At 40.0% G+C, this 12,781-nt stretch overlaps 1 protein-coding gene across 10 annotated transcripts in view; it reads right to left on the reverse strand.

Annotated features, from left to right (window-relative positions):
* nav1b (neuron navigator 1b) overlaps nucleotides 1–11,614 on the reverse strand; it is a 72,891-nt gene extending 61,277 nt beyond the window's left edge. For 8 of the 10 annotated variants that reach the window (XM_044213494.1, XM_044213488.1, XM_044213481.1 and 5 more), the window contains exon 1: nucleotides 11,390–11,613. The gene's annotated coding sequence lies outside the window, so the exon portion shown is untranslated. Of the gene's footprint in view, nucleotides 1–11,389 lie in introns of all 10 variants that reach the window. The other 2 variants (XM_044213472.1, XM_044213433.1) reach the window with 2 other exon arrangements.
* Between the last annotated feature and the right edge of the window lie 1,167 nt (nucleotides 11,615–12,781).

The raw sequence follows: 12,781 nt of genomic DNA on the forward strand, positions 1-12,781 counted from the left end.
GTGCATTAAGTAAGCCTTATCACCTACAAATATGTCACTTCATACATTTTTTCCCCCATCATGTTTGCTAAACATCAATTAGTCAAAGATTACGATAAAACCATTAAATACTGACATATTGTCTTTTCCATTGAAGCCTGCTGTACTTTTTGTGGCATGCAAGATTAGTGTGGGCATTTAGGCGGGTGAGTTAATCTGTTGACCCATTACAGGGATTTATCCCTTATAAGTCACTTTAAGTGATTAACCATGGTTAGTAATGCCATGACATCATCGACACCCTGAATAATGCTTCAGCTTCAGGCAGCTGTGTGTTATTCAAATGAAATTATCTTAAAAAAGGGTGAAGTCCATATTGGATCAGGTTATGGAACACTGCTGAAGGAATCTCTCTATGCTTCGACACAGCCAAGTCTGTACTGTACTGGCCACACCCCAATAAGTGATGGCAGGTAATTTGCCTCTGATGTGAAACACCTGTGGTCTGTTCTTCATATGGTATGCCTGATTTGATAGTCCTTTCTCACAGCAACACAATGACTTGTCAAGAAAAGCACAGATGTTACTAATAACATTAATGATGCCTCTGTTATATACAAGTGTCCAATACAAGGACCCTGAAACTGAAGGATTTAAATGGAATTCAGCCATCAGTATTCTTACTGTATTACTTACACCAGTGCTTTTCCTACTGTGACATTTAAAAATGTCTTCCTTGAAAAAGGTCTATTGTTGACTCTTTGATTAGACCCTGAATTTTTCAGTTCCTCAAAACTTCCTTTATTTTTATCTGCAGCAGCTATCCTTTAGTCCAGGTAATCATGAAGCAACCGGACTTTTTTCACATTGCAAATAGCATATGTAAAATAGTGCCTATAAGTGCCGTAATTTCCTTTCTAAATTGATTACAAGCTAAGACGCATCAGGTTCTGGGTGGCACCTCTGATAAACAATTTCCTTGAGGAAACCCTGACTTGTGATTTTATTGGGAGGTTTTGGCAGAGTTTCATTTAATAATTATAGCATATTTATCAAAAAAGATGCTTTAAATTAGGTCCTATGTAACAATCTCATGTCTGCTAAAGCTCTCCACCCTCTCTATTTCTCTTTTTTCAAAATAAGAGCACAGTTATCCAAGATAATTTGATATAGATTAGCAAATCAGTCCTCCAGTCATGGTCGAAGTACTGGATTAATGATAATACTGAATTAGTTATGTACAAACACGAGGCCTTGATGGGGTGCATCATGCTTTAATAGCTTGAACCGATAAAGAACAGTACCACAGCAACTGTACCTGGTTTGTCACTCTGTGTGGATTTACCATTTAAAAAGCAGTTTTCAATCCTCTGGACTTGGACCTCTGCTGGTTTTCATTCCAACATGCTTTTAGGGACCATTTTACTCCTGATCACTGAGGATAAAATAAAGTGCAATGAACCACCTGTGGCCTGGGGACCAGGTCTGACAGCTGCTGCATTTACAAACATGAGCTACAGGCTTCAGGCACATACAATAAGCTTTCAACTTTCTTTAAGTGCCATCACTATATCCTTTTTTAATGCCAACATTAAATTAATAAACAAGTAACTGTACATGACTAGTTGCAATCATTCAGTATGGTTGTTTTGAGGACTTTTGTCATTTTGCTTCAATACGATGTTTCAATTATGCAGTGACCTGATTTTCTTTTAAAAAAATAAGCCTAAAAAGACTGCTACTAAAAAGATTCATATCAGAGGCAAATATGTTGCACATTAATGTTTGTAGTCCAATAAAAAATGAACCATTTAAACTAGCAGTGTCTGCAGCCTTAAAGGGCCAGTATGTAACATTTAGGAGGCGCTACTGGCAGAAATGGAATATAATATTTGAGTACATTTTAATTAGTGTATAAACGCCTGAAAATAAGTTGTGTAAGAATAAATAAGAATCGTTGTGTTTTCATTCCCTTAGAATAAGCCGTTTTTATCTACAGAGGGAGCGGGTTTCCTTTCACGGAGGCCGCCATGTTGCACCGCCATGTTTCTACAGAAGCCCAGAACAGACAAACCAAACACTGGCTCTAGACGGGGCCGTTCGCGTTTTTTGCCACCATAGTTTCTCCTACACACTTGGAACAGGAGAGTGGTTGCAAACTGTAGTTTCACCGCTATGCCACTAAATCCTACATTCTGGACCTTTAAAGCTTAATGGGGTCAATGGGTCCTTTTCACATACAATATCCCAGGTTACATTGCTGCTCTGACATAAATTATTTCTTTTAAACCTGAAACAAAAGTAGACATGGCTTGGAAAAAGGATCATGCAGTACACAATGTTGTATTGTAAAATCCCAAACCTGCCTCTGCAGTTATGCTGCTGTTATGCAACTGACACAATTCTCTGAAGTGAACTGTAGCTCATGTCGGAATATGAAGGCTGTCGTTACACAGCATACTGCAGCGCTGTGATGAGTCAAAGTGTGGGCAGTTTCCTGTGGTGGACCATCAGTCTTGCAAACTGGGTCATTAAAATAGGCAGAAGAAGTGAAGTGCATTGGAAATACACTTGAAAACTCTCCAAAACTATGCAGCAACAACACCTAAAATAGTACATCTGATTCAGTTCATGCATAAGCAATTAAAACACGCTTTTTCACTTTCATCCTTGAGGCTCACAAGAAAAGACTGCAGGAAGTCAAAATGTCTGCAGCTTTCTGTTTCTGTGTCTAGATCCTATTGAAAACATATGAATGGTGACCTATGGGATACATTGAAATAACTCAAACACAAGGAGTTAAATTCTAGAAATAGGTGAATCATAATTAGTTTATTGCAAACAAACAAAAAAAAAACAATAAACAGCATATGAATTTATGTTGTTTTTGTTGAACAATCTTGCCCCTATAAAGAATATGCACCAGCACAAGCTAGTTATTCATTTAGTGAAACTGCCAATAATTACTTAATTATTGATTTTTAGACCATACTTTTGGCTGGTCTGTTAAAGATGAGATGTATACACTGGTGTTGTGTGAAAACCTTATCTCCAAAGGCAGCATTTTTTCAGGACGATAATTTTTAGCATGAACACCATGTTTTTGATTTTTTTAAAAGGTGTCTCATAAAACAGGGTTTGTGGAATTTATTTAAAAGTAAAAAGTATTCAGAAATTCCTGTTTGATAAATACCTGCTAAACATCAAAGACAGTGTGTTTTTGAAGGTACATACTTGATAACCCAAATGACACCTGTCAAGCAGGTGTGTACGAGGCAGCAAGTAAAAACAACCAAATGCAGACAACCGGGCAGACAGGAACAGTTCAGTTATTTATTGGTAAAATGATGATAGAAAATCATACAGGCAATGGCAGCAGTCCAAAGAGAAGTAGCCAAGAATCCACAAGTTAACAGGAATGGGGCAGGTAAAAGGTACAGTAAGGCAGGTAGGCACAGGCACAGGTTCGAGTTCAGGTTCAAGGTCAAGAGGCTGGAAAGCAAAGGCATGAAGCAACATTTGCGATCTGGCCAGGAGCAGGTGGAGATGGGCTGGTGTGGAAGTTAACTTTCATTCACTTGTTTATCATTGGGGTCTTGAGACAGATGGCTATTTCCATTGCCATACAGATCACTGTGTGTAAACTCTTTGAGCTACTCATCCAGGAAGGAGGAAGTATTCGAGAAGCTTTCTTGAATTTGCAGGTGAATTAAATTTACCAAACACCCCCCCACAAAGAGATATTACATTGTCATAGGTGTTGAAGGGATTAGCCAAACAGTCACTGGCAGATTGAATCAGATTGTATTGTTAAATATCCTGTTTGGGATTTCCTGAGCTATAGTCACCTTTTGTTGTCACTCAGACCTCGTGATTAAGCCAGCCCACAACCTATTGTTTTAGACTACCCTTGTTGTAACAGTTGAACAGTTAACTGGGACCGGTAGGAAAGTCTGAGGGCATCTGGTGGATTGATGGAGAATGGCAGGTCTGGAGAGATCCTAAGAAATGCACGGGCCTGGGGGAAGTGAGAAGTGGCAGGAGACAAGGACGAGGGGCAGACTGAGTAAAATAAAAAACAACAGAGGCAGCCGTCGTGACAACACCTGTATGTACAAACACATGTGCACACATTTTCTACAATGTCGGAGCCAGAATGACAGAAGTCCTTCTGTCAGTTGCCACAGTCAAAGTCACAGTTTATGTGACCTATTGAGCATCTGCTCCTCTCATTTCTGAAAGCTGTCACTACTGTCAGCTTGTCTCAAGAGCCAACAGAGTAAACTACACAGGCCTTTTTTTTTTTCATCTAGCACTTGGGGTAAAAAACAGAAAATAGTATTGTATTCCAGGATGCTAGAGCATAACAATATGCTGAACAGAAGTAGGGAGGTTTCCATTCATATCAAAGACAGTTCATTCTGCTATTAACACACCTTTAGCCAGAAGGGGAGGAACTAATTAAATGGTTGGAGTGAAAACCTACGTGCATATGGCTCTCAGTGGCACCACTGAGCTCAGTCTTTAACACTGCAGAACCAAAAATGACCAACTGAAATGTTGACCCTCTCCATCTGTCAGTATTATCCACAGCAGACCAAATGCAGAGTTCCTTTTAGGAAGCACAGGAATCCTAGCTGAGTCTTTTTTATGTCAGGATTTAGTGAAATGCACACAAAAAGTGTCCCAGCACATCTTAAAAAGGAAACTAGATCAGGGACAATCCAACATGGTGGGTTATACCTACATAGACAACCTCTCTGATGATGCTACCCACTGTCCAAATCGGAAAAGATAAGAATTGTCAGCCATGTAGTTGTGATCTTAATCTTCACATAAACCCTCATTCAACATTTTCCCTGCCCCCTGGACTTGCCCCCTGAACTTGTGAGTACTTTGGATTTTCACAAGAAAGTTGGATTTAATTCAATAGAACACGGGTCAAAACTAAGATACATTTCAGATTAAGTGGCCTCGGAACTTGGAAGTTGGTAAAACAGCTACTACAGATGTTATGACCGGTCGGTATCATGGCCTAAACCACAAAAACATGAACTTGCGTGTTATCAAACTTACCTTTTTCATTGGCAGCTAAACGTTTCACATGAAACACAATGAAATAGTCACACGTCACATAATTCTGTCACTGTGGAACTTTCATCTACTATATCAACTACGTGGTACTGTCCACATCTGGGTTTCAGTTTGTGCTCATTTCCTGGAAATTGGAGAGACTGTTAAACTTAAACAGTCAGCTGTTCAGCCACATACCAACAGCAGACGACCTCCACAATGGCCGCCAGATGTTGAACTTTCAAGTTCACTCAAATCAATCAGCAAGGTGGAATCTGGTAAAGTCCTAAATCTCTAACGTAACATATTGTCATAGCATCAAAATTTTCTGAAAGGATTCAAATACAGCCACTGCCTCCTAGTTCATCTGTACAGTGTTATCACCAAGAGCCTCCTGTGTTCTTCCATCAGTGTCTGGTTCAACTCAGCTTCTGTTCACTGGGGGGCAAGCTGCACTGAAATGTCAGTTCTCCAGTGGCTGCAACATGTCACTCAACAACTGACAAGATGTTCACAGTGACATAAATTGTAACCTGAAGACTTAAGACTGAAGAACTTTATTAGGTTTCTGAAGTTCAAGTCAAATGATTTATATATTTGTATCTGACAACACTTCAAGCAAAAGCAAGTACTAATCATTATATATTTATTAAAGAAGCCACAGTCAATGGTAACCAAATCAAAACATGCAATTAAAATTTAAAACATGCAATTAAATTAGCTATATAATGTTCCTATTTTAAAGACAAGACAGACACCATACACAGCACCTAATTTGCATTTAAACTGGTGTATTTGTTTTTCCCAACAGAAAACTGGACCAGAAACAAACCATAGTGTAAAGATCGCCCCTGACATTTTCACCCAAAACCGTCCATGTTAGACATCCTTGCCTCTGGCAGCCATCACAGACTCTCCATTAAAACAAAGATAAAGCCAGACCTGTACCTCTGCACAATATGGGAGTCATCTTCACCTCATGTTGCATCTTGAACTCTCTCTCAACACTGTATAACAGCTTTATATAGAACGCATAAAATATGTATCAGGTTTTCCGAGGACGCCCCACACATGTGATTTTGGGTTAGCCAAGGTGGAATATGTCTGCCACTGGAGCGTGTCTGTGGACTAGACTTTCCAAACCAGCCTGCTCACTAGTATTTGAAAACATCCCATCATAACATCACTGTAAATGCATGTGCTTTAATATTATAATCATCATAATTATTTTGATGACATGTGTAATTTGAAATCAGCTATGGATTTACTGTGCAGTAGCTCAATGTGACCACAATGCTTGCAGTGGTACCTCTTTGAAGGAATGATGACTACAAGCTACAAAGCATCTGCTTTACGTATGCAGAGCTTCTGAAAGTGTCTTGGACATGATGCAGGCTGTTGACAACGAAGAAAATTATGCCCTCAGCAGAATTTTTCACCACCATAATAGATGTTGTCTTACCACAGGACACTATTTCTGCATTGCCATACCATAATCTAGAGTGACACTGAAGTTAGTTGAGTTCAAAAGTGCAGCAAATTGCATACATGATAGATCTGTTTTATTGGCAATGACATCACCCACCATTAGTGGTATTCCCAGCGCCATGCATGGGCTACCTATGTAGAACTGAATTACTTTATGGTCTGTATTGTGTGCATTAGTGCATGCTATTCCTGGGAATGGAATGTTTTGGTAACCATTATGTGTTTTAGTAAAACACAGTATCAAAAACTGTCATGTACCTAAAGCTGAAATCAAATGCTTAGTCAGATTCCTTCTTTATTATTAGTTATGTAAAATGTCCTGTGGAATATCTGCTGGATGGATTGGCACTACATTTTAAACAGACATGTATGGTTCCCAGAGGACAAATGCTAATTAGTCTGGTGATCACCTGACTTTCCATCTTGTGCCATCATCAGGTCATTGCCCAATACTTTTATGGGGTTTATGACTAAATACCTGTAAAACTAATGGCATTCCCATCAGCCTCAGCTGTGCTTTGTGTTTAGTGTTTTTTAGCAAATGTTAGCATGCTAATATGCTAAACTAAGATGGTGAACATGGTAAACATTATACCTGCTATAATGGGCCTAATAGAGCCACTAGCATGACTGTAGACTCTTAGTGTTGTTTAAACGGACAGTTTCTGATTCAAAGCATAATTTTGTTATTTTGTCAAGGTTCTTGTGCAGCTGCTTGTGTATAGACTGCAGTAACACATTTTTGGCCACTTGGGGGCAGCGGAACAAGCTATCAACAAAATTTAAATATACTAACTTCTTATAAAAATGTAATGGGAAACATGTTGGCAAACAACTGCTGATTTACACATTTAGCAACATTAGCATTTATTTGGAATGTGTTTTTGGCCACCCAATGAAATTAAATCCAATATGCACATTCCTTTTAGCTCTGCTTTGGTCTCCACCAACCTCTGAAGGAAATAGCTTGATCTTGAGCCGCTAAATGCTCCACTATGTTCACCAGTTAGTCACTAACTAACTTTGTCTGCCTGCTGTTTGGTGCTGGGCAGGTAGCCAATAGTGGATTTTTAAAGATTTTTATTGAAAACAGCTGCCTGCTGTGTCTTAAAATGACACTGAATAGAGCGTTGAAAGTGAACTAAAACAGTTGCGGGCTGGAAAACTGAAACAATGGGTTGAAAGACATTAAAACACTCCGTAGAGCTGAGAGGAGCTGCAGATTCAGGTGATGATTCCCTAGGGCTTCATCCCTACAAGCGCACACTAATTACATTTACTCATTTAATCATAATATAAAAATATTGATTAGTGCAGGCAACTTTAAATAAAAAGGATTTTGCAGAAAAACATGTCTCCCCCCCCCAAAAAAAAATAGGGTACTGAAAAAAGTATTCTTTTGGTATTTGTACAGAAAGTCAGGTACTCTATTGAAAATAGTATCGAAAAATATACCCACCCATGTGCATGCATAAGTTTATATATCACAGTGTGTGTCTGTATTTACTAATGTGCTTATCCTAGAATTTTTAAAACAAACATCTAAAATAAATAATAAATAAATAAAAATAACTTAAGCCTCATATTTCAAAGAAATTTCTTTCGGCACTGCCAGAACAGCTCATGTTGATTCACTCTTTGATGAGGACATCAAAAGGCAATGCATGAATGATCACAGTCTACTGTATCTCGATGTAAACTAAGGCGATGAGTAGTGTAAAGTGTGAGCCTGATGCAGTGGTAGCCTGTAGCACACACACTGGTATGAGTCAGCAGTACATCCCAGACAATTACTGAGCACATGACTCCCCGTCCCAGGAAGGACAATAAAAGTCCAGCACGGGACCGCAAAGTCTTTGCAGGAATTAGTTCAGGAGTCTGACTGTGTCCTGTTTCCCTCAGGCCTCTCTCTCTGCCTGCAGTCACACACATGATAGAAATATCTCAGCCAACCACGGGACACTTTATTGTTAAAAAGGACTGTCTGCCAACTGCTCACATGCTCAAAAAACACTACACAGTAGTGGTGTATTTGTTTATCTGAGCTGTTCTGGACAACAAAGTCATTAGGGGTATTGGAAAGTTCAGATCAATAAAATGATTTAAAATCCAGTTTAATTAAAAATCTAACTGTGCAGCTGGCATGCTTCTCGCCTGTCAAATTTGAGTATTTTTAATATACTCTTCTAGACACTATTCGTCCTCAGTATTCAACAAGGAACTCAAACTTACCTAAAATGAGGTTGACAAAACTTAGTGATGCGATAACAAGTGCAAGGGAAGCTGAGACCAAGAGTGCCAAGCTGAGTGATGAGCATTATCTTCAGGTGTCCATCAGTCCATCCCTCTTATGATCTAACTGTGCAGAGTGGCTGCTTCTGAGCCCTGTGCTAGTACGGTACAGTACAGTACAGTACACTGTCCGATATGCAAATTCCCAGATGGGACAGCAAACAGCAGCCTCCAGCTCAAGCAGCATTGAGGACCGATGCATTCGAGCCTCCGTCCGACGTCTGGATCAAAGTGGGACTGCTCCCTTCCTGCTTACATAACAATACTCTAGACAGATCCTCTGCTGCAGTTGGTGCCTGTGGATGAAACTACTTAGCCGGCAGGCGCTCTCTCTGACTTGCAAATGGACCTGGCACTGTTCCAGTCCAAGTCTCTCTGAATAAAAGTGCTGAGCTAAAACTGGGCCATATACCTGGTGAAACACTCATAAAACTGCCTGATACTCTGAACTGTCTGGTCTCTCTTCCATATTATCTGTCACTGTTCAGCTTGGCGGGTTGCGTATGCATCTTTTCCGCCTGGCGCTCAGTGTCCTGAGTCACAAACAGAGCCAGTGAACTGGACTGATTTGAATTGTCACTGCATGTTTGTAGTTGGCTGCCTACAGGGCGCAGGCTGCCTCAGCATGACCCTCAGTGAGAATCTGGGCCAAAGGAAGCAGACGCAGAGGTGTCAGCTCAGGAAAAGAGAATGACAGGAGTGATGACATGGTGACAGCATGGGCTCACACACACAGTTTCTCATAATCTTTGAGGTGCGGATTACAAACTGTGACTAAGACAACCCCCCTGTGTGTTGTGAGGCCAAATATTGAAAAATGACTCATACAATCAAACTTACCAGGCAGAAAATGTGCAGGCCAAGGACATGTGGTGGATCATGACCAAATTTAGTGTGTGCCGAGAGCTATGAAACAACACATACTGGTGTGAAGATACAAGACAATGGGTGGTGTAAGGGTGGGTTATGTTATATTCCCTCTTGCACATTTGAGCAAATTGCCTCTCCTTGAAGTTAAATCGCTCTGCAGGATGACTAAAGTTCATGAGGAGAGATTATAGACTGAGACAGTTTGGAAATTAGAGCCCTACATCCTCTGTGTTGAGTCACAGGCAGGAGATAAATGAGGATTACAGTCAAAGATGTGTACTGGCTGGACATTGGATTAATTACACATTTCTGAATATTTCACACACACACAGTCTGACCTTGAGAGATACAAATTGCTATCTACATTATTAGATCCCTCGCACGGGGCTGAACAGAATCGCATCTTAATTAAAAAGGTGGCAAGATAAAGAATCAGTGGGTTCACAGTCAGGTACAAACAGCCCAAGTGAACTGAACTGATAGCAAAAGTCCTTCATCTCTCACGCTACTCTCACAGCTTATTAATTGTGCACTTTACACTCCAATGCGTGCACGTTCTGCTTCAGTTAAACCTTGTCACCTTTTGCATCAGCACAGCTTACAGCAAGTGGTACACACGAAAAGACAGCAAGAGACAGCCAGAGAGAGAGAAATCAGGGTGTGTCTCAACATCACTAAAACATAATCTCTGCCCATATGTGACCTCTACTGACTAATTTATGAAACTGCATCTCTTCGCCTTTCATTATGGCCACGGTGCGTGCCGCAGAGCAGGAGTCAGCAGAGAGCACATTAAACTCAGTGAAACGTCAAACTGCTTTTTGTTGAATCAGACCAAGAGGGTCGTCCAGCTCCTGCTAAACTCCCTCTGCCACAATTATCTCATTTCCCCCCTGACATACATCTAATAATGTTTATTGGATTAATACGTTGCTACGTTGTTACAAACATTTTTGGCTACTTGTGTTTGAAGAGCTTGCTTTTGTTTTCTCACACAGGCTTGGACAAGAGCTTTATTGCTAAAAAGTAAAATTTAGACGGATTAGTAACTTGATTACTGATGTCCCTGAACACTGAGGAGAAAAAGGGCATTTAGTTTAATGAGTGGGATTTAGGTCACTGTTGACCACATAATACAATATTCAAATAATAAATAAGCAAAGTCAGGCTGCAGCTAACGATTATGTTTCATTGTCAATTAATCTGTGGATTCTTTTCTCGATTGGTCCATAAACTGTCAAAAAAAGTGCACATCACAATTTCTGATAGCCCAAACTGACAGATTCAAATGTCTTGTTTTGTCCAACCATGAGTCTAAAACCTGAAGATATGTGCTTTAATAGCATAGAAGACCAAGATAGCAAATATTCACATTTGAGAAGCTGGAACCTGTAAATCTTTGGCATTTTTGCTTAGAAGATTAATCAGCAACTATTTTGATAATCTATTAATCATTTAAGTCATTTTTTGTCAATCTATTAATCGACTAATCGTTTCAGCTCTACAGTAATGTTAAACTGGCAAAAATGCAAACTGAGGCTACATGAGATTATTCTGGCAGAAATAACACACGGGAACATGGATATCAACCACAGTGGATTTAACACTAAACACCGACGTGCACAAAGCCAAACACACTGACGGCTATTTGCTATGCAAACACATTCTCAGTGTGAAGTCAACTCACCACCTCCAGCTCTTCCTCCTCACCTAACAACTTGGCAAAGCTACTGTGAAAAATGCTGCCAAAAGGGAGCCCATTACCAGGGGAGGAGTCCTGGCTTCAAGTCAGGTCAAATGAAAAAAGGGACTGTGCTGAATTCCTCCATGAGACTCCAATATGCAATCACCACTCCTCCGTACACTGATGGATGGACTACAGCCCAGCCCTGTCCCTGCCTCTTATCTTGCTTTGCCTCTTATCCTCTCTTCTTCCTCTGGATTAAATCCATTGAGTCTCTGTCACTCTACTCCTCTCTTCCTCTCTTTTCCCCCTCTCTGTCATGAGTATAATCACATGTGCACATACTACACAACTAGCCAAGGCAGATGTCCAAAGAGCAGAAACAGAGGGCTAGTGTTGGCCAATCGCAGGCTATAAATAGTCTTCTTGAGTTCATCATTGTCTCTTCCTGTGATGGTGAAGAGCCTAGAGGGCTTGGAGAGAGGGAGGAAGGCAGAAAAAGCAGCATCACTCTTTGCTAGCTTTTACTTCCCTCTCTTGTATCGACTACAGTCTTCCTATCAGTTTCACCTTCCCCGATTCTCCTCTTTTCAAGGGAGATATCTGAGCCATGCTGGAAATGCTAACATCCATGTATTTTTACTGAATGACAAAAGAAAATAAGGAAAAAATGCTCCAAAATACATGAGATTGTACCTCAGAGTTATATTTTGGTGAACAGCAGGATGACTTTATAGTTAAGCTGACCATCCATCTATCATGATGTAAAGGTCACATGTGTGATGTGCTCTAATAAAGTGTGAGGGACAGTGAGCCTACCTGCACAATTGTTGAATGTCACAGTGGACAAGATCACCAGTAAGCTGTGTACTGTGTCTGTCTCTATTATGTATAAAACACCAAAATACTGTTGCAGTGGTGAAATGACTTTTCTTCGCTGTCTAGTGAAAATCACGTATCTCCAAAATTGGTGATTTTTCACTTTCCTTTCAATGTCCAGTGTTCCTTTATTGTCTGAGAAAAACCTCCCACCTTTTATGCTGAATAAACCATTTACAAACCCATCATCTGAAAAAACGCACTGTCGCAAGTTGAAAATACGGTGGTTTTTCTGAGCTCATGATAAGTCGATGCTTTGGAGATGCATGGTTTTCACTGGACAGCATAACTTCTCACATATAACACTGTATTGCAATCAAAGAACTTTGTCTGCTCTCTCAAGCTCTACAAATACAATCTGCCACAAAAGAGGTTCCCTTCCTAAAATTAAGCTCTTGTTTTTAATAATCATCCAAACAGAAGAAATCATTAGAGAAGAGGGGCATTTTACTAAAAGGTATATCCCTTAAATCATCATATTAAGTGCAATAAAAAAAATTTACTTCAACCTCACCT

This window comes from Siniperca chuatsi, linkage group LG2 (assembly GCF_020085105.1).
Source record: "Siniperca chuatsi isolate FFG_IHB_CAS linkage group LG2, ASM2008510v1, whole genome shotgun sequence".
NCBI lineage: Eukaryota > Metazoa > Chordata > Actinopteri > Centrarchiformes > Sinipercidae > Siniperca > Siniperca chuatsi.